We start from the raw sequence: 20,263 nt of genomic DNA, 5'->3' as shown, positions 1-20,263 counted from the left end.
ATCCACATTTGGATGTCCGCGAACAATACTCCAGCTAATAGCTATTGACAGAGCGAGACAATGGGGCTAAGTGGCTTCATCTTAGTACCAGTTGAGTTGATGGGGGCCTTCATTATTCCTTTCATACACGTACAGCGAGCGATTGAATAATTGCCAACTAGGATAATGTATCGTGAGCTTAGTTACCATATGGGACATGCAATATTAGTACAATGCAGAATCACCTCCTGCAAGTGAATCGGTTAGATTTAAATTAATAGTAAGAAAAAAGAACTTAAGTATCCAGCTCAGCCGCAGCTGTAATATTAAAAGGAAAGAAAAAAATCTTCGTAGAAGACTGGCTGAAGTCATTTCCATCAAATGTTTACTGGATATATTAAACAAAAGAGGGCATTTTTAAATGTTCTTATTCTTACGTAAGAGAGAATATATGCAAAATATTTTGATACTTATTCCGTCATGTTTGGAGATTTATAGAAAAAAATAATCGCATATTAAATTTTTTATTTAATTTGCGGAAATTAGCAGCGATATTAGCCCTCAACATTAAATCACCACCATATTAGAAGGATGTAATCTGGAACCTCGTTTTCCCTGGACAAAACTGTGCCGAAAATATGATCATGAAGTGTGCATCTGGTCTTGCGGAACTTTTCTTAGGGTCAGATTGCTTTTCACAAACATTGGATAAAGGTAAACCAACCATTATCAATCCACTGCAGGATGGAAACCTCATCAACAATTCATGTTGAGAGAAATGGACCATAATCTGTCACGCTAGTCCAGTGTGGGTTGGCAGATCGACTTTATTTAGCAGTTAGGGGCTTGAACCCCGGTCTACTCAAAAAGCTTGTGCTACTGCATTCCAACTCCTGACCACTCGGCTATGAAAAACAACAATGCGAACAAATTTTAAATTACCAATAAGGATAGAACCATATATCCAATGTTTACTCAAAGAGCGTGTGAGTGAACATTGGATATGTGGTTCTGTCCTTATTGGTAATTTTAAAGTTGTTCACATTTTTGTTTGTTTTTATTTTAAGCACCAGCATTTAATTTCTATTTAACACTATAATGCCCTCACGTGTAGCGCAATGGATATAATTACATTTCTCCCACACTGGGTGAAAAAGACAATTCCTCAATGACGTGAGAAGTATTCATGGTCCTTTCACAACTTTGGCTGAGTTCGCCACGTAGCATGATTTTTCCACCGGAAACTAGAACTCTTCGTCAAGCAAATAAACCAATCGAAGAGCACAATTATAGACATAACATACTGATGCCCCGTATCCTTAGCTGCCTTGCGCTTAACACCCACATACTTCATTCATCGTCTACAGTCAACAGGATCACATTACTGCCCGTTACCACTTATCCCCATTATAATCATGGTGCAATGCTCAGTGGCAGGCAATATAACTGGAAATGACAGAGTTAAGGCTCTCTCTCTTCTTTCTATATTGATGTCGCTAAGCAGTTTTCATTTGAAGCACGCTCCCCATCGGGAAACTGGTAATAAGTGGTCGGCAGTTACCCAGATATGTTCTCAATATCCGGGTAATTGCTGGAATTCAGTCAACGCTGAGAAGAAAAATGGGCTGTCATCATTTAGTCAAGAAAGAAACTACATCCGATATTTATTTTGACTACTACCTCTTAAGTGTGAATTTTCTGTTCCCCAGATATTCACATTGCCTATTTATCTGCCCAAACGAATGAAAAGTAGTTTATTGCGAGAACGCGTGCAGCCCAGAAAAATTATTCATTCGATCAAACGTACGTTTTTCCTGGTGCTCTGTCATCTGCCTTCGTCGTTTGTGGCAGTTACAGTTCGTATGTATGCATTCATAAACGCGTATGTAACACCTTGTGTACCGTCGAATGTGACATGTGTAATTGATGGGCGGCGCTCTTTGGACGAACACGCTCGACATGTTTTTCCGAGACAAGCGGCCGGCCGCCAACTTTCCTTGGAACGACATTGCCTGTGTTTTAAGCATTTTATGCCAAGTACATTGATGGACGTTCTTCTGATAGCTTGCTCAGTTGTTTCTTTGCAGTTTCGTATTAGATTTGTTCTGAATAAATCCCTCAAACCCATTGCGACCTTCACTAATGGCCACCACGGTGTTATTTATTGATTCATGCACACCCTTGAGGTGTGACGCAACGGTCACTATCATCGATGTTTGCATCGCATGTCAAGGGCATCACTTGATGACTTTGTTCATCATTTAAATAATTTTAATTTCTCTAAACAGAGCTTTTGAAATTTCTATCCGTAACTCTCCCAAAAGGTTCCATTAAATTTTGTTTTTTAGCAATTATCGTTGCTATCCAATAAGGTATTCAAGCGATAAAGTTCAAGTACAGAGTTATGTATACCACAGGTTCGAATCCCGGTGTCAACGCAACATTCTTATAGTCTCTATCTTGTAAACTCATCTGCTTCTAAGCGGCTTTCCTGGAAAACTTATTTACTTAAAGGATTTGCTAAATCTATGGGTTCAGGATATCCACAATTTGATAATCGCTGCTCTAAAATAATGGGGCAATCGGGATTTTTTTTTTCTGTTTAATTTTTTTTTTTTTTTTTTTAGCAATGAAGTTGTCAAGATACCTTTTTCATCCTGTAAAGTATTTATAATAAATATAGTAGAGAATTAGCCCCGCCCTTCAACTTTTAATATATTGAACTTTTTAAGAGATCAGTTTACTATCTTTGCGTTTTCTGTTTGTTACGTTCCTCGACTCTAAGCTGTTAACAGCTTTAAAAAAATTTTCGCTATTGTGCTGATGGTCTTAGAATGGTGGAAGACCTGGACAGAAAAGAAAAACTGGAACCTGTTATTAATTATAGGCACACTTTTTATTATGGCAGGTAGAAAGATCAAAATGTTTGAATTCAATGGGAGGTCAACCAGCAGTAGTTCCTGGAGCGAAGAACTCATGAAAAATACATTACCTAATGTGTTAGCTCTAAGTTTAACTTAGATGGAAGCAATTCATGTAAGCCATCTACGGACACACTCCAAAGAAAATGATTATAGTTCTAAGAATAAATGGAGTGTAGAAATATTGGAATTTATCACCGCTGTCTGATGTTAGCAAGCAATAGAAGCAGCAGAGACAGAAAACTTCAAGTCCTTACAAAGAAATCATCGTGGAGAAGTAACAAGGCAATAGATAGAGTTCTAGCTTAAAGGAATCTGAACTGAACCTGAAAAATTGTGGATTTTGAATGAATTCTGTTTAATTAGATTAAAAAAAGCAGAAATAAATCCAATCACTTGCTCTTAATTCTCATCTGCTACAGGAAATAAGAAAACGTCCATATGCGAAAAAGATAAGGATCCAGTAATTGATAGAATGCTGTAATTCCAATTTCTGAACTCGCAAAGTGTCTGTAGATGAAACAGATATTACATCTGGTTCATGGAAGGTACGCCCAGATGCAAGCTCTTATGCTGATCCAGCAAGATCTGAAGCAATTTGTTGTGCTGTGAAGTTGTTACAGTTACAGAAACGCCTCTCGGTTAACCAGGTAATCAACTTGCATGTAGATGAAAAGGACGTCCTCAAACAGATTTTAGATAGGTGGTCTGCGTGTTTTAGAACTGGCTCCACAGTCTGTTTACAGAACTGTCAAGTCGCATTCCCCCACTTGGTTAGCTCATATCGTTTTTGTCTTGCCTCCATTCTTCCTATTTCTCTCCACCGTTAAGATAAAAATCAACCAAACATGTCTTTGCAACATTTTCCCAATGAACTATATTTAAATTAATCGTGATGGAGATACACGTCAAATTTTAATGTGGTTACCAGATTTTTATGGCGTTTTCTCTCTTTGCTCTATCCAAAATGTGTTAGTTCTTTGTTTAGATTTTGAGTACCAATTGACTTCTCTTGGTGAGAAGTGTAGTTTTTGTTTTTTTTATTCTGAGACCCTTGAAGAATTGTTAAGTATATGATTCTTGAAGCTTTTATAGTGAACCTAGTTTGCTTTTTTTTGGCTAATTACAGAAATGATAGTGAAAACATAAGTTTTTCCCTTGCTAAAAACAATTTTGCGACTCCATTCTTGAAATTTTATTTCAAAGTCTTTTTCATTGGGAATTATTCCAATTACATCCATTAGGTCCAACCTAATGGATGTAATTGGAATAGGTAGTAATTGGAATTACTAAAAGTAAATGGATGTAATTGGAATAGGTAGATGGACCTAACGTTTGTTTTAATGGTTTCAAACATTAGGTCCATCTACCTAATGTTGCCTGCCTCCGTAGCCGAGTGGTCAGGAGAGGGAGTGAAGTAGCACACGCTGTTTGAGTAGACCGGGGTTCAAGCCCCCTTACTGCTGAATACGGTTGATCTGCCAACCCGCACTGGACCAGCGTGGCAGATTATGGTCCATTTCCTTCAACATTAATTGTTGAGGAGACTTCCATCCTGCAGTGGGTTGATAATGGCTGCAGTTTTACCTAATGTTTGTTCCACTACGATATTTGTCAGCTGCTGTACTGTGGTCGATAGGGAACTGCGAAGCTAAACAGCCCTGTCCAACATATCCCAGACATTCTCAAATGGATTCAAGTCTGAAGAATAAAGCTTCCAGGGTAGATCTTGGAAGCGTCACTGGAATCATTCAGATGAAACATTTCCACGGTGGATAGCTGCGTTGTCGCCTTAACAAAAAAGTACATCGCAATCCGGGGAAAAAGAAAAAAAGAAGAGGGAAGTTGATTCGATATGACAAAGTTATTCATTGGAGATAACACGATATTCAAACTATGAGTGGACTCGATCCGCACAAACAGAACGTACCCCATACTGTGATTCCATCTCCAGCCCCTTGAGTGATAGGCATTAGACAATCTGATTGCATGGCCTCATGAGGTTCATGCTACACTTTCACCCTTGGTGCAAAAAGTGTAAATCAAGAATCAATTGACCACATGATCTTTTTTTCACTCTTGGCGTTGTTGGTACCCTCCAGCGGAATCTTTCGATTTTTTATTTACAGAAAAATGTTTTCGTATAGGCAACCTACCGCCACATAGCTCCATTGGTAATGTGTCTTTGCACAAATTGAATTTTTCAGTCATTTATTGCACACTGGACCCTCTATTCTGAGGCATAATTCACTCTACATCTCGTTTCTGTAGCACCTGTTTTCTGGCACTTTTTTTTAGAACTGCGTTCTCTTTTGTCTTCCACTTAATGTATAATTTTGAGGATGACTGCTTTCTACGCACCAGTGAATTCCTTCGTTTTCTTAATTGTGGTTCCTGCTTCAAATGCTCCAACAATAACACCTTTCTGAAAATTTGAAAAATCACCTCTTCCCCATGATCGGATCGGCTAGGAAGCCCTAGGAAAGTGCACAGTATTTACTTAATATCAAAGAATTTTTGATCATACCATGTGACAACCCGAATTATCTATTGATAATTATAATTAATTATCAATATTCAATTAATTATAGATAATTATCTATTGATGCCAGTTAAAAAGGTTTCTAATTTTTTGGGGGTAGTAAGTGTGTGTGTATATATATATATATATATATATATATATATATATATATATATATAAGCCTCATTAACTGCAATTAGCTATTTGATTCTGTACAATGAATTCCTCCCAAAAAATACCATTGATATCAAAGAAAACATTTTCTTCACTTGCGATTTTGCCATGCTCTCTTTCTTGGATCTCTGGTATGCTCAATGTTTCCAATGCACAAATCGATACCTGGCCAAACCGAAACACAGTATTTCAATCAGAGGCTGCAGTTTTTATTTATTTTTTCTCAGAAACTTCTTTTGTTCACCTTTCCTTGAAAGTGCAGAATAAACTTAAGTTATCGCTGTTTCTGTTCATCAATCAAATTCTTGGCAAAATCTTTGCAGAACCTGTCCTCATTAGTTTTTTACCCAACTTTAAACTCTTCAGCCATCATCCCTAAAAGTTAATCGTCTATCTAAATAAAAAAAAGGCCTTTTCATCGTCTATTGCTATGCCTTGGCCATTGTATAGTCTAAATCATTCAGCACAGTAATAATTAATAAACTCAAATGCATTTGATGTTTGAGATTTTATCCTCAATTTTTTAAGAAAAGTAAAATTTTATTCCATAAATTTTATTTACATAAATTTCGAAATAGCTCACAATTCTTGGTATAAAAATTATATTGCCTTTAGCTTTAATTTTTCGGGTACTTCGCCATTTTCCGCTGAATCAACAAACCAAGTTTTATCGTCCACACCCAGTGAACCACTGCAATGGAAAGTCAGATTTCCTTTCTCCAAATTAACTGTCGCCGTGTTTGTTCTTATCTCGTGGAAGAGTAAATTAGAATAAATAAAATCTTTCCGAACAATATTAATTCTGAAAATATTTTCTTAATCATATCGAACGGCTTCTTAAAGCACGTTAGTTGAAGCGCCACGGGCGGAATCGTAATCAGCAATAGTCAAGTAATTTCCCGAAACATTTTGCTGTCGAAGACAAAAACAAAAGGAAAAGCCTTGACGGCCTTAATATCGAATTAAACACGCCGCTCTGGCAAAAGTCGTTGCACCGGCCAAAAGACGATATTGATTTTGGCGAGGTATTAACAGGGATGTTTACCACTTCCAGAAAGAAGTGGATTTCGATTGCGACCAAGGAAAAGTGATTTCGAAAGCACCAATCTAATGGTATTGTGAGGAAATAGTGAACAGGTGGCCTCTGTGTATGCGACCATTTAAGCTACTTATGACTCTTTCATTTTTAAGATTCGAAGAAGAAAAGTTAAGACTCCTAAGCTTTTGAAATACATAATTACTTGAATACGCATTAATTTCGTTCTTTTGTAAATTTATGCCAACCTTTTTGAATATTTGTTGCTTCATTATCATAATTTTTGTTAAATCGCTGACGCAACAATGGTGCACGGATTGAATGGTGCACGCGTCATGGATTTTAATGAGTCAAAATATAAACAGAATAAACATGTACTTTACTGAGGTTTAGGCATAATTTCTGAATAGAATTTTGTACTTTACTGAGGTTTAGGCATAATTTCTGAATAGAATTTTGTACTTTTTAACAGTGAACGAAAAAATACTGTGAAAAGCATGCTTCATTAACTTACTGACAGCTAAAATCATTTCACACTTAAAGGTACCTTAATGAAAATCTGTTCCACGTTAAAGCCATCTTTACAAGGACTTGCAAAGAAAGGAAAGCTTTTTTTTTTTTTTTTTGGTTCTCATCACCATTTCCTTACGCACTGCACAGATTTCTACATGTGTGTTCCATGCTGTCGACTTCCCATACAAGGGATTGCGCATTTTTTTCCACTTCCATACGAAGTTTTCTCGCTTTAGAGTTTTTCCATAAAAATAAAAATCACGCCCCATTGCTATGTGTTGTTGGCCATTGTGAAGTCTAAGGCGTGCTACTGGATAGAAAACTACACGAATGCGGCACGCTCTGGCAGCAGCACGTGTGAATTGAAATTCTGAGTGTGTACCATCAATCTCTCGAATGAGTGTCATTTGTCATGTGGCTTTCAGAAGGTGGTCAATCACACATCAGAGAATTGTCGAGATGTTTATATTCTTTAAAATGCCTGGAAATTTTAAGTATATTAGAAAACCTGGGAGAAGTTGTGGATTGGTCTCGTCGATGCTTAGAAGTTTTTCATTCAGCAGTGATATTTTGTCAATGAAACTTTAAAGCCAATTTTTTTTTCGCGAATTCAGAGCCAAATATAAACTGTTTCATTTTTAAGCGAAATTACTGTGCCAACGCGCATGCTTGCATTCTTGTGACGAGCACTGTATACTTCTTCTGTACTCATGTAGATCATGATAGAAATTATGTTTACGTCAGTGAGTAGCCACAAAAGATAATTTTAAAGAGAACTGTTTACTCCACTTAATCTCCAGATAGATGGAAACCATTTTGGTACAAATTTCTGACTCTTGACTGCCTTCAGATAATTGCGTCTCATCAATCATGATCTTGGTTACTCCTTGACTTGTCCTAGATCTAAAGTTATAATTATAAGAGAACCTTTCGCTTCTGACATCACTCTTTCTCTCTCTCATTAAGCTGCGCAAAATTTGAGAGAGTAATTATCAAACTCTAGTTACCAATAGCTAATTCAGCAACATGTACTTGGCTTACGGCACGTTCTGGAATAGCTGGTGGAGCACGTAAATACGTCTTGTATCCTACCACGATGTATACAAAAGGCTTATTAGGCAACCTATCCATTATCACAAGTTAATGGTCATCTCACTAACGTGGTACAATGCTATTGTAATACAAAAATAATATTGCACGAGTCAGGAAAAACGTACAGTCCTTGATAAAACAAATAAGAAGAAGAAAATAAGCGAATACGTGAATTTTACAAGGAATATTTTAAAATCTAACGACTTCAAGAGCATAATGTGGTCGTGAATTTTTTTTTTATTATTTGAAGACTTCTGTTTCTAATCGTGCATTGTATTACACGCTATATAGTCCTCTGCCATTGATATTTTGGGAGCAGAGAATTATTTGTATTCAGCTGTACATACATTTGACTATTTTATTCGGAAACTGGCTTTTTACAACGCATCTTGGATCTAGCAGTTGCCTTTCACATTTCACAAAGTTATAGCTTTGCTTTCTTGTATAGGCGGAGAAAAACAGCCGGCAGTGGCAGTTGATAAAAAGCACGAGACATAAGCTCTCGGATGTTGTGCCCGAACTGTATTCTCTACCACTTCTGCTGTGTTTGTCATCTTTCGTATTGTGATAAAAATTTGTCTAATAATGCCAGACGAGATGAAATAAAGAATATTTATCACTTCAATGTTGGGTGCAAAACAAATATTTTCCATAGACATTGAAACAAACTGTTTTGTAGTCAGTTTGCCAAAAGAAATTCTTGGATTTGCACATAGCTAAAGATTTATGTTAATTTGTTGATTTAAACCAGCTTTTAAGTGACATAAATTAATGGGATGAGGAATTTGCGAGGAACAGATTCATTTAATATTAAATTATTGTGACTCTGTTACAATGCGTGAATATTGTCATAAAAGTTCTAATTATATTTTACTAAACGTATATGTTAATAATCGGGAGTAAATATATCCTTATCCATTTGGATACAGCAGAACAAAACATTAAACTCAGAAATTGGTTTAAAAACTCGATTTTACAGCATCGTTAATTGTGAATATTATTAAATTAATAGAAAAAAATATAATTGGAATTAAAATTACTATAAATGGATTAAAAGGGATAAATGGATCACTTTAAATGTTACCGTTAATGATTTTTTAAACCTCAATAGTGTGTTGCCTTCTTTTATGAAGTTGTTTTGCTAAATATTGGTCATAATCAGCTATCACGATTTTATTCTGTGGTTTAAGGTTCCCAAACTATTTGCAATCTGGAATTTCATTTTTCTTTATTTTTTTTTAAGCGTACGAAAGTTGTTGGACGTTAACATTTTTGAAGCTTCTTTTATTATATTTCTTTTGTATGCCAGATTCTCCTCTTACAAAATACACCACGTCACAGAGCAGAATTTCTTGTATAAATGAACTATTTAAATTTTCTGGGCATCTTAAATTTGTTAAGGTTATGTAGAATGTGCTTTTTTTATCGAGAAATTATCTTACTGCGCCCTTTCTTCCTTATGAGCAAGTTTCTTTTTCTCTTTAGTGCTGTTGACAGGTTTCTAAACCAGGAGAAAGATACGAGTGTTTCTTCCATTATCGTGAGACTTTCTGCTTTCTCTCTCTCTCTCTCTCTCTCTCTCTCGAGGACATTGTCAAGGAAACGCGTAAACAAAACGTATTAAACATAAGAACGAAAATTTATTCAGTAACCTCGTTGTTCGCCATTTCTGCAAGGTATGGAAGATATCCACCACACAGAATCCATCTGCACTTTCTCATTGGCCTGCGCCTCTAGTAGCGTTTGACGTCACATTAATTTCCTGCTCTCTTTTCTGCCACTACTCACAACATCCGTTAATTTGCTTCATTTCTCGAGTTACAAAAGATTGTCTTCTCCGCTTCATACCTCTTTGTCCTTGAACACATGGCTAGCATTACGGGCTATAATAACTTGCACCTGCACGTTGCATTAAAGAGATACGCGTTTATATTTTGACCATTTCTTTTTTATTGTTCTGAAAAAGAACTTTTTTTTCGGGACCATAAACTGCACGGTTTCAATTAACTTAGTTGAACATTTCCTTCGTTCTTAAATTGAAATAAAACCAGTTTGTTACAGAGATGAAAGCGTTTAGAAAAGTCTTTAACCCCGAACTGGTCCACCTTTTTTTTAACTCTACTTTAACCCTAACTTGAAAGTTGCCCCTCCTGAAAAAAACAAGTAATTTCCATAATTTCTACTCAATTTACAAAATTGAAACTCCCAATATACATAAACAGAAGTATATTCTTTGATTTCCTACCTTTAGCGCTCAGCAAAAACTATTAATTTACTCTAAAACAGCAAAAATGTACGATCACATTTCAATTTACTAAATTTTGATGTCGGCAAAACAAGATCCAAGCTTTGAAAATAAAACGAGTTATATCATTAGTTCAAAAATTCGCGCGTCATCTGGACGCCTCTGGCTAAAACGAATCAACGCAAGCGGAGAGATAATTGACTGATCGAGCTTACGTCAATTAGCGTTACCAAGGTGATCCAAGGAGAACGTAAAAATGTAAACGATTTTCGTGGAAAACAAACAGTTGAGCATCATTACACTAATTTGCATAGCTCTCCCGCATGGCTCTCTCACAACAGTTTGCTTTACTGGTTTTCGTAATTGTTGTACGAAAGAATTGCAACGAATTTTTGAAAAACAAAAATATCTTTTCTTCTCTTCAGTATGTATTGTATCTACTAACAAAATATCAAGGAAATTCATCTATTGGAAGCCATACTGGAAACGGAAGGAAAACAGAAGAAAAAACTGATCACCACAATGCGCAATTACAATAAAGCCAACTTTTTTTTTTTTTTCAAAAAAAAAAAGTTGGCTTTATTGTAATTGTTTTTAGAGGACTAAATCAGATATTTCCTCGATACCATCAAAAATTGTTCATTGTGAACACACGCCCGAAATATTCAGCACAAAGAGTCATATGTTTCGATGCTTGAATTCAGTTTCACAACAGATGCTAATAAGTCAGCTTCAACGTAGGACGCCTAAGTCCTACAGTGAAGCCGATTAGCTTTTTCGTAATTATTTTCAGGAACAATAGTTTGAACAATCCCTCTGGAAATATTAGCGAGTGAATTGCATTATGCATTTCAAAAATCGCTGTATAGCTTGTCCCTGAATGCAAATAGCTTCTTTTGAGTGAGCGCCCTTGTACAGATGTTTTATTGCGGACAGTTCCTTCCAGTCAGTAAAAATCATCAGTAGTCGTCCTTTATTATACCTATAAAGTAATTCGTTATGTTGGGGGAAACGGTTTGTGCTCCTAATTGATGTAGCAATTTCGAATTTTGGCAAAGTGTATTATTTGAACACAACCTACATTAGAAGGTCACTAAAAGAGTTGATAATTGGTGGGCAGCATTCCGACAAACAAATTCCATTTATATTCCGGGATGACCTCTCTCTCTCTATTTCGGGATCTTTGACCACAAGGAGGGAGACTGCTAAATGCGGTCACCGGTCACCGACCGCATTTAGTAGTCAGCGACCCATCTGCCAAAAATCACAGAAAAACAAGAGAAGTGATGGGGAGAAAATATATTTTTTCAGCGGGGTTATCTGTTTATTGCAGCTAGAACAGCTTTATGACCGTGGATAGTGAATTTATTCCGCTTCTGTACTAAATATGAATTTCTCCCTTTGTGATGACATCAAAGCGTAACAAGCAAATATCTTCTAACAATAGGTTTTGAGCAGCCGTTAGTCGTAATCTGTTAGCTTTGAATTGTTATAAATATTGCAGTTTTGTGAAGAATACACAGTTCAAGAAAGAACGTTATTCATAGCGGATGATTTTTTTCTTTCCTTTTATGCACAAGTTTTCGAAGTTTATAACGCAACTATAAATAAATACTTTCTCGAAATTTCGTTACAAGATCAAACCCAGGAAACTGCTGTTCCGATATTGTTTACTAAAAATAATTACAATAAAGCAAACTTTTTTTGTTTTCATAAAATGCGCTTTGCAGTGTTATCAGTTTTACAGTTTTGTCCGGTTTACAACAGATGAATTTCCTTGATCTTCTGTTCGTAGGAGCAATACACGTTGAAGAAAGGAAATACGATCTGTTCGCCTTTCAAAAACACTGCTACTCAACTAAAAGTATTTACCTACCTTCCCTTCCCTTCAATATTCGACGTAACTTTACGGGCGACGGTGTGACGTAGCCAACGGTTTTCTCACGCTCCGCGCCACGAAAACAATTTCGCTCTGTAAAGAGAAACTCCCCCTCCAAAAGAAACGAACGAATCAAGTGTCATGTTTCATAAGCCATAGGCAAATTAGGTGGGTTTAATGCACACTTGATGTCACATTTTTGTAAATTTCGTGAAATTCAATAGAAGATTTTGAAAATTGAAGTGGGAAAATTCAAGAAAACAGTTCTGGCTCCAACTATAGCGAGTTTCAGCTATGTAAGTAGAGTAAAAATTATAGAATTTATTAGTTGTAATTTGATCTGGGTAGATATTTACCCAGGGGATCGGATCAGTGAGGGATAAATGTATAAAGCATATTTGTATTAATATGCAAGATAAGATAAATGCTGGCGATTCCAAGCACTTTAAATTTCCCACAAAGGAATCAACCGTTCCAACTTCGTATAAAGAAATATACAGTATTTCCAATGCTATAATTTTCAGTTCTGTTTGGATGGCATGTCAGTTAAAGATCTGCCTTTGAAGATTAGAAGAACTGCTAAGAACTTCGATACCCTGGCCGAGTTAGGCGAAATTACTACCATTATGGGATAACGAAACCCTAGGTTGTTGGGATGAAAAACCAGATTTTTTAAATTATGGTGACTTCGAAACGAATTAGAATCAATAGTGCCATATATCGGTTGATAGTTGAGAAGATAGAGGATATTTGTTGACATTGGACATGAATTTCTGCAGATTGCAATTCTTAGGAAATACATGTGAAGGAAGGAAAGATGTTCTAAAGAACAAAAGCAGAAAGGATAAACTAAGAAGAGCAAAAGTTAGTTCTGCGAGTCTGGAATTGAACAGTGAATTGATGTTGGCATTGAAGGGCATGTCCAGATATTTCAGAGAGAGATGAATTGCATATACCAATAATTCAAAACAGTGCTCGTGGAAATATTTGCAGAAAAGGTATGCAGCAGAAACTGAATGTTTATATTGATAGATTGGGATTAGAATTTGCAAGAGATGGGTCATTAATTAATCAGAAATCTTTTAAATAGACATGACGCTTAAGAGAGATTTAGAGCTCCAGACGTTTTATAGGAAGGAGCTGATATTTTTAAAAATCAGTAGCCATTTAGAAGAAAAGTTACGCTGAGAAGGAAGAAGAAAACCCTAGCTGTTGGAGCTGCAATAAGCATATTTGTGATAAATATATGCCACGAAAGGTAACATGTGTAATTCTGTCTAGAAATTCGAGTGCTAGCGAAAGCATAGTTTAGTTTAGAGACCTAATGACAGTTTTGGTGGTGGGTCTATCCGGTGGTTTCCCAGATCTGTGCCGTTTACTTTGTGCGTTAAAACAGTACTCTGAAAAAGAGAAGTGCGAGTTTTGTGTAGTGTTGGGTTGTGTTGTACGTCTGGCTTTTCGCCGAGGCTCCTGGTGGAACCTGATGTTGCGTTGCCCATCATTAACCTCTGCAAGGTAGCCAGGCAGTATCAAGGTCGCCTGAGCTTCCTGACAGAGTCCACAAAAAATGTAGTTAAAGTGAGGAGTCAGAGTTTCAAGAAAGGGGGAAAAAGATAGAAATATGGGGATGATAGGGAAGATATCCTTAGAGTTCAATGGAGACTAGGCTCCTTCAGGTGAAAAGAAGTTAAGGGAAGAGTAGCAAGAAATGGTACTGGTTGCCATTTGGCGTGAGTGGGACAGCAAGGCTGTAGGGCTGTCAGGGTACAAGGTTTCAGGTTTGTGGTTTCAGTTTATAGTCAGTTGCTGTCCAGACTTTGCAGAGACTCAGTTTATTGTTATGTCCGGGGAAGATCTGGACGTGGCACAGAGTTCTTGGACGAAGCGATTAAAGGTTTAGTTCTCGGCAGACTCAAGAATGTGATGTTCCTGGTCTCATGGAAGATAACGCAATTTTGTGAGGAGGATGCATCTTAGATCTTCGTATAGCTTACAGCTATATATGATGCGGTCCGAACTTTCTGTGCCGCTAAAGTGACACAGTGGATAGATGATTCCAAGAACTGGAAGTTATCCATTAATGGCCCGTGTCCAGTCAGTAGGAACGTGATATGCAGGTTAGGGGTAAACCATTTAGGTGATTCAATTTATACTCTGGTGATCGAGGGGAGGAACTTTCTTGTGATGTCTCCCTTGGTGTTGTCGTGCCACTTGGACTGTCAGATCTGTTGAAGATGTAGGATTAGCCGTATTTTCGGCTTTGTTGGTCTTAGCGGGATTGATCGTAAAATCCAAGCAAGAAATTTCTTTCCTTCGATAGGTGGTAAAGAAGCCCATGCCTTACGATCCAGGTCCAAGTGAAGCACACCGGCCAGCACTGCAGAGCACGGGTGCCGACCGTGCAGTAACACCTATTAATAATGGAGCAGTAGCGTAAGGCATGGGCTTCTTTACCACCTATCGAAGGAAAGAAATTTCTTGTTTGCAAACAGAATTGAGGCCAATTCTGTTTGCAACCATAGAGAACTTCCATATCTTTTTTTCGCATCTGCTATTGAAGAGATAGTGTTAGTTGTCAGACGGCCCAGGGGTAGTCTGCGCGTGTAGCACAGGGATATCGTCACTGTCCTCCCAACACCGGGTGGAAAAGACCCAGGTTCGAATCCCGTCGATGAAGCGAGGAACTTGAGTGCACTTAGTTAGTCGGCCTCAGGCGTATATTAGCAAGGTTTTTCCCCTCAGAAACTGGGGTTATTTCGTCTAACAAAACAGGCAAATAGACCAGAGAACACACGCAATTTACGGACAAAATAAATATATGGGTAGATGTAATCATTTACAGGGAAACCTAATATAATTTTTTTGCCCCAGGGGTTTCCAAATGCGAGAGGACTGAATTTTGGCAGGATTGAAGTCAACTAAGTTTTGTTCGCCATTAAAAATTCCTTACACAGAATAGCATTTGAGGAATTGGTGGTGGATGCTGGAGGAGTTGCTACTGTTTGTGCACTGTATTCTACCTTTCTCAAACTGGAAGGTGGAATATAGTATAGTGTGCTACCATCGGTAGAAATGTGGACAGCATTCCTAATCAGTAGAAAGTTATTAATATACAGGTGGGAAAAAAGTGGAACAAAGTACAGAACTCTGAGGACAGAGAGCTATCACCGACAACGAACGACCAGAGAGAGAAAACTGTTCACCTAATTGCAAAAAGCAGAACACAAACCACAGGATGGAAGTTTCTTTAAATTGTATTTGTTAAACACGAACAAAATTTTAGAAACAAGACGAGCAGTTGCTCGAGTTTCATTGAACTTTTCAATTGATTCTGTCTAAAGAAGAAGAGGAGTAACATAACTCAAGACATCATGAGTGAATCGACTCTGACTGAATCCATATTGCTGACCGTTGATCATATGGAGGGTTCCGATCTCTAATCGTAACTGTAAAGACTCCTTACCATTTTAAATGGAAGGGAGGTATTTGTTCCCCTTTCTAGGAATTGGTTGTATGTGAGCAAATTTCCATTTAGAAGGAAAACTACAGAGAAATTAGGATAAGGACAAGAGATAAAACAAGATAATCCGAGAAAAAGTGAAGAAATGCAATCAGGATCAGAACACTTCTTGTTATGCAGATTGCTCAGAATTCTCCTAATGTCCTTCTGTCGGTAAATGATACACCATATATCTTCCATTTAATGAAAGATATGTGGTACGTAGGAGCGATTTACGATTATCATTGATGCAATGGCTAGAGGAAAATGCTATTAGCTTGCATTTTTGGTTGAGGGTACAATGGAACAATAAAATAATCAGAGGTAGAAATGGACAGAAGTTGCGGACAAAAACTTTGGCCAGAGACCAGAAATCTCGAATACTTTTTCGGCAACAAGCAAGTTTCTTACTCGTAGTCTAGTCAAAATCCAGGTTTGATGGATTAGTAACTTTTAAAAATGTTGCGAGCTTTAGTGTTGACAGAAAAGCTCGGGATTTGGATCCAAGCCAATTTCATATACACTGTTCTTGGACATCCTTAATACACTTATTGGAAACCCAATAAATGTGTTAAGGTTTAGATAAATGAAGAGTTCAGGATGGAATAACGAATAAATAAGGATTTCATCCCTACAAGAATAATTTAACTGTCACGATCTGAGTAAACGTTAGGATCAGAATATTTAAAAGGTAAATCAGAGTAAAGAGGATCGTGAAGATCGTTTATTTCGCATTCTTACAGTGCCAAACGAGGCTGAGAATGACCATAAGAGAGAAGCGGCATTGGTGAAGACCTTCACTAAGTTTTGAAAGACTATTATTAATTGTGAAAGTCTCAGCATATCTACCATTTTAGCCGGTGCAACTAGAAACCCGAAGTCACGTTGGATACATGAACATTAAAGTTATCAAGGGAAATTATTTTACTGTTAAGAAAGTTATTTTGGAGAAATTTCTTTCTAAGGAAGGAAATTAAAGTTTTGAGTGATCTGTAGCAATTAAAGAACGGAAAGGCAACAGATAAATTTCACAGGATGAGATAGAGATTTTAAGTCAGAAGTAGTCAAAAGGAGATTTCAGATGAGGAATATCAGAGTGGACATATGCGCATATACCATCAGTGAAGCGAAAGGATTCATAGAATGAATGATTAGAACAACTGAGAGGAGTAGTGGTTGAGACAAGATTCTGTCATAACTGAGATTGTCAGGTGTGTCAGGCGCCAAAGAAACTATGGCTATCCATGGGGCGTCGGTACATTCCATCTATAATTGCTTGTATCCATTGGTCGGTTTGCTTGCCGAAAAACCCCGGGTTTCTGGGGAGGCCGAAAAACTTTTAACCACTTTGTGAAAAAAAAAAAACCATGATTCTTCACGCCATTGACTGAATTCTAACTCGGACCTTTTTCATTCTCTTTGGAAGGACATGTAATTATACTCATGTGCTTCGGGAAATCTTGTCAGAAAAATTAAATGGGGATTGACAAATTGTAGAAGGAATATTCATGACTGAGAATGGAACTTAAATCACTTATATTTGTAAAAGGAATGAAGGGTTTGGAAGGTTTAGATATTTTCGCATATAATTTTTTTTTATTAATTTGAATACTGTTATGTATATAACGTAAGACAAAAGTTGTGGAGGGTAACATTTTATGAATTAGGCTGCCTTCACACATAGGACACTGAAGCGGATGCAAAAGTGCTTATTGCACCAAGCAACCAATCAAACTAAAGGGTTGTGTTTTAAGTTATTAACCCCCGAATTACTAACAATCCTGTCATTGAGAAGGTGCAAACAGAAATGTCGGTGTCAGAGAATAACCGAACTTCCCCGAAATTTTATCCATGTGACTCGCAAATTGGACTTGAATATCAGCTCCATCAGTAGTAGTAGCTGTCATCATCTGCGACTAGCCTCGGGGGCCATTTTGGAATAGCTCTGTCTTTCCTTCTTCAAAACAGGCAAATCTACCTTTCACCTCATATGCAAATATGGCAACATAGAATATATATAATATCGGTGTTTAAATACACCATAGATAACTCTTAATAAACTACAAAGTAATTGTGGTAGGCATCATTTGCTCTTTCTCATATTGTGCTCTGCCTTCACGACGAGTTGCCATGATATTGCACTACTTCGAATAAGTAACTCTTCACTAATAGAGAAGGCTATTGTTACTTATTCTCAGTTGAGTACCACCACCCAGACAGCACTGTTTCACGGCTATTGGCCGATCATCAGTGGGTGGGCAGGTACCCTGGTAATGCAGACATGACGACCCAGTTGTGAAGTTAATCACACAATATGAGAGATGCCAAGAGGTGTAGATGTCAATATTTAAAATAAATAAATGCACAAGGCATAATACTTTAAGAGTTTGGTATCTATATAATATCGGTGTTTAAATACACCATAGATAACTCTTAATAAACTACAAAGTAGTTGTGGTAGGCATCATTTGCTCTTTCTCATATTGTGCTCTGCCTTCACGACGAGTTGCCATGATATTGCACTACTTCGAATAAGTAACTCTTCACTAATAGAGAAGGCTATTGTTACTTATTCTCAGTTGAGTACCACCACCCAGACAGCACTGTTTCACGGCTATTGGCCGATCATCAGTGGGTGGGCAGGTACCCTGGTAATGCAGACATGACGACCCAGTTGTGAAGTTAATCACACAATATGAGAGATGCCAAGAGGTGTAGATGTCAATATTTAAAATAAATAAATGCACAAGGCATAATACTTTAAGAGTTTGGTATCTATATAATATCGGTGTTTAAATACACCATAGAAGGCCGCCGTAGCCTAGTGGTCAGGCGCGCGGGTGCATAAGTACACGTGCCTTGAGTGACCGGGGTTCAAGCCCGTGACTGCTGAATACGGTGCTGTTTCTTGTATTCTGTCTATCTTGTGAACTCCTCTGATCATTTGGTCGTCCCGGAGTATAAACAGAAAATTTATTTATTTATTATTTATTATTATAACTCTTAATAAACTACAAAGTAGTTGTGGTAGGCATCATTTGCTCTTTCTCATATTGTGCTCTGCCTTCACGACGAGTTGCCATGATATTGCACTACTTCGAATAAGTAACTCTTCACTAATAGAGAAGGCTATTGTTACTGAAGGCAGAGCACAATATGAGAAAGAGCAAATGATGCCTACCACAACTACTTTGTAGTTTATTAAGAGTTATCTATGGTGTATTTAAACACCGATATTATATAGATACCAAACTCTTAAAGTATTATGCCTTGTGCATTTATTTATTTTAAATATTGACATCTACACCTCTTGGCATCTCTCATATTGTGTGATTAACTTCACAACTGGGTCGTCATGTCTGCATTACCAGGGTACCTGCCCACCCACTGATGATCGGCCAATAGCCGTGAAACAGTGCTGTCTGGGTGGTGGTACTCAACTGAGAATAAGTAACAATAGCCTTCTCTATTAGTGAAGAGTTACTTATTCGAAGTAGTGCAATATCATGGCAACTCGTCGTGAAGGCAGAGCACAATATGAGAAAGAGCAAATGATGCCTACCACAACTACTTTGTAGTTTATTAAGAGTTATCTATGGTGTATTTAAACACCGATATTATATAGATACCAAACTCTTAAAGTATTATGCCTTGTGCATTTATTTATTTAAAAAAAAAAAATGGCAACATAGAATGAAAGTGGAATATGTTGAAAGAACACTGTATCAAAAGACTACAGAAATATGAAAATTTCAAGGTGCGTCGAAAGATAATTTAGATAAGATGAATAAAAAGAAACAGGTTCGAAAACTCTTGAGACGAATAGTTTGTTGAAAGTGATCATTAAATAAAACATAACTCTAGAAAGAAAAACAATTAAAACCATCTGGAACTCACGAAAAATGGAAGAAATATTATAAGAAAAAAATGAAGGAATATTAATTTTTCACGGAAAAAAACGGAATGATTTTTTCTTTAACTGCAACTGAAAGATTTTACAAATCTTAACCAGAAGTACCAAAAAACAACTAAGGTAAACTTTCGAAGAAAGAACAGAAGCCATTCTGTTCCATTCATCTGTTACATTCACAGAAGGGCAGTAAATGTAACAGATGGAAAAATTGGTGATTGTTACGCAAATTTATGGACAGCAGATTAATGAATAAACGTAGTTGGAAACCATTTATTTCGTTGATGTGATGGATGAGAATGAGCTAAAAATCTTGTAAGAATAGTTCGAAATGGTCGAATTCTATAATGCTCTTTAAATATAAAGATCCTGAGGATTCCGATGAACTGTGTCTGGAATAATACACTGAAAGACAGGAATTTTTGAATGCAGTAATGCCAAGCATATAAGTAGTGAAAATACTGTAGCAGAGGGAAACAATTGACGGCTCAAGG

This window comes from Mastigoproctus giganteus, chromosome 1 (assembly GCF_048544385.1).
Source record: "Mastigoproctus giganteus isolate SK-2022 chromosome 1, ASM4854438v1, whole genome shotgun sequence".
Taxonomy (NCBI): Eukaryota; Metazoa; Arthropoda; class Arachnida; order Uropygi; family Thelyphonidae; genus Mastigoproctus; species Mastigoproctus giganteus.
Note: the sequence above shows the minus strand (reverse complement) of the source record.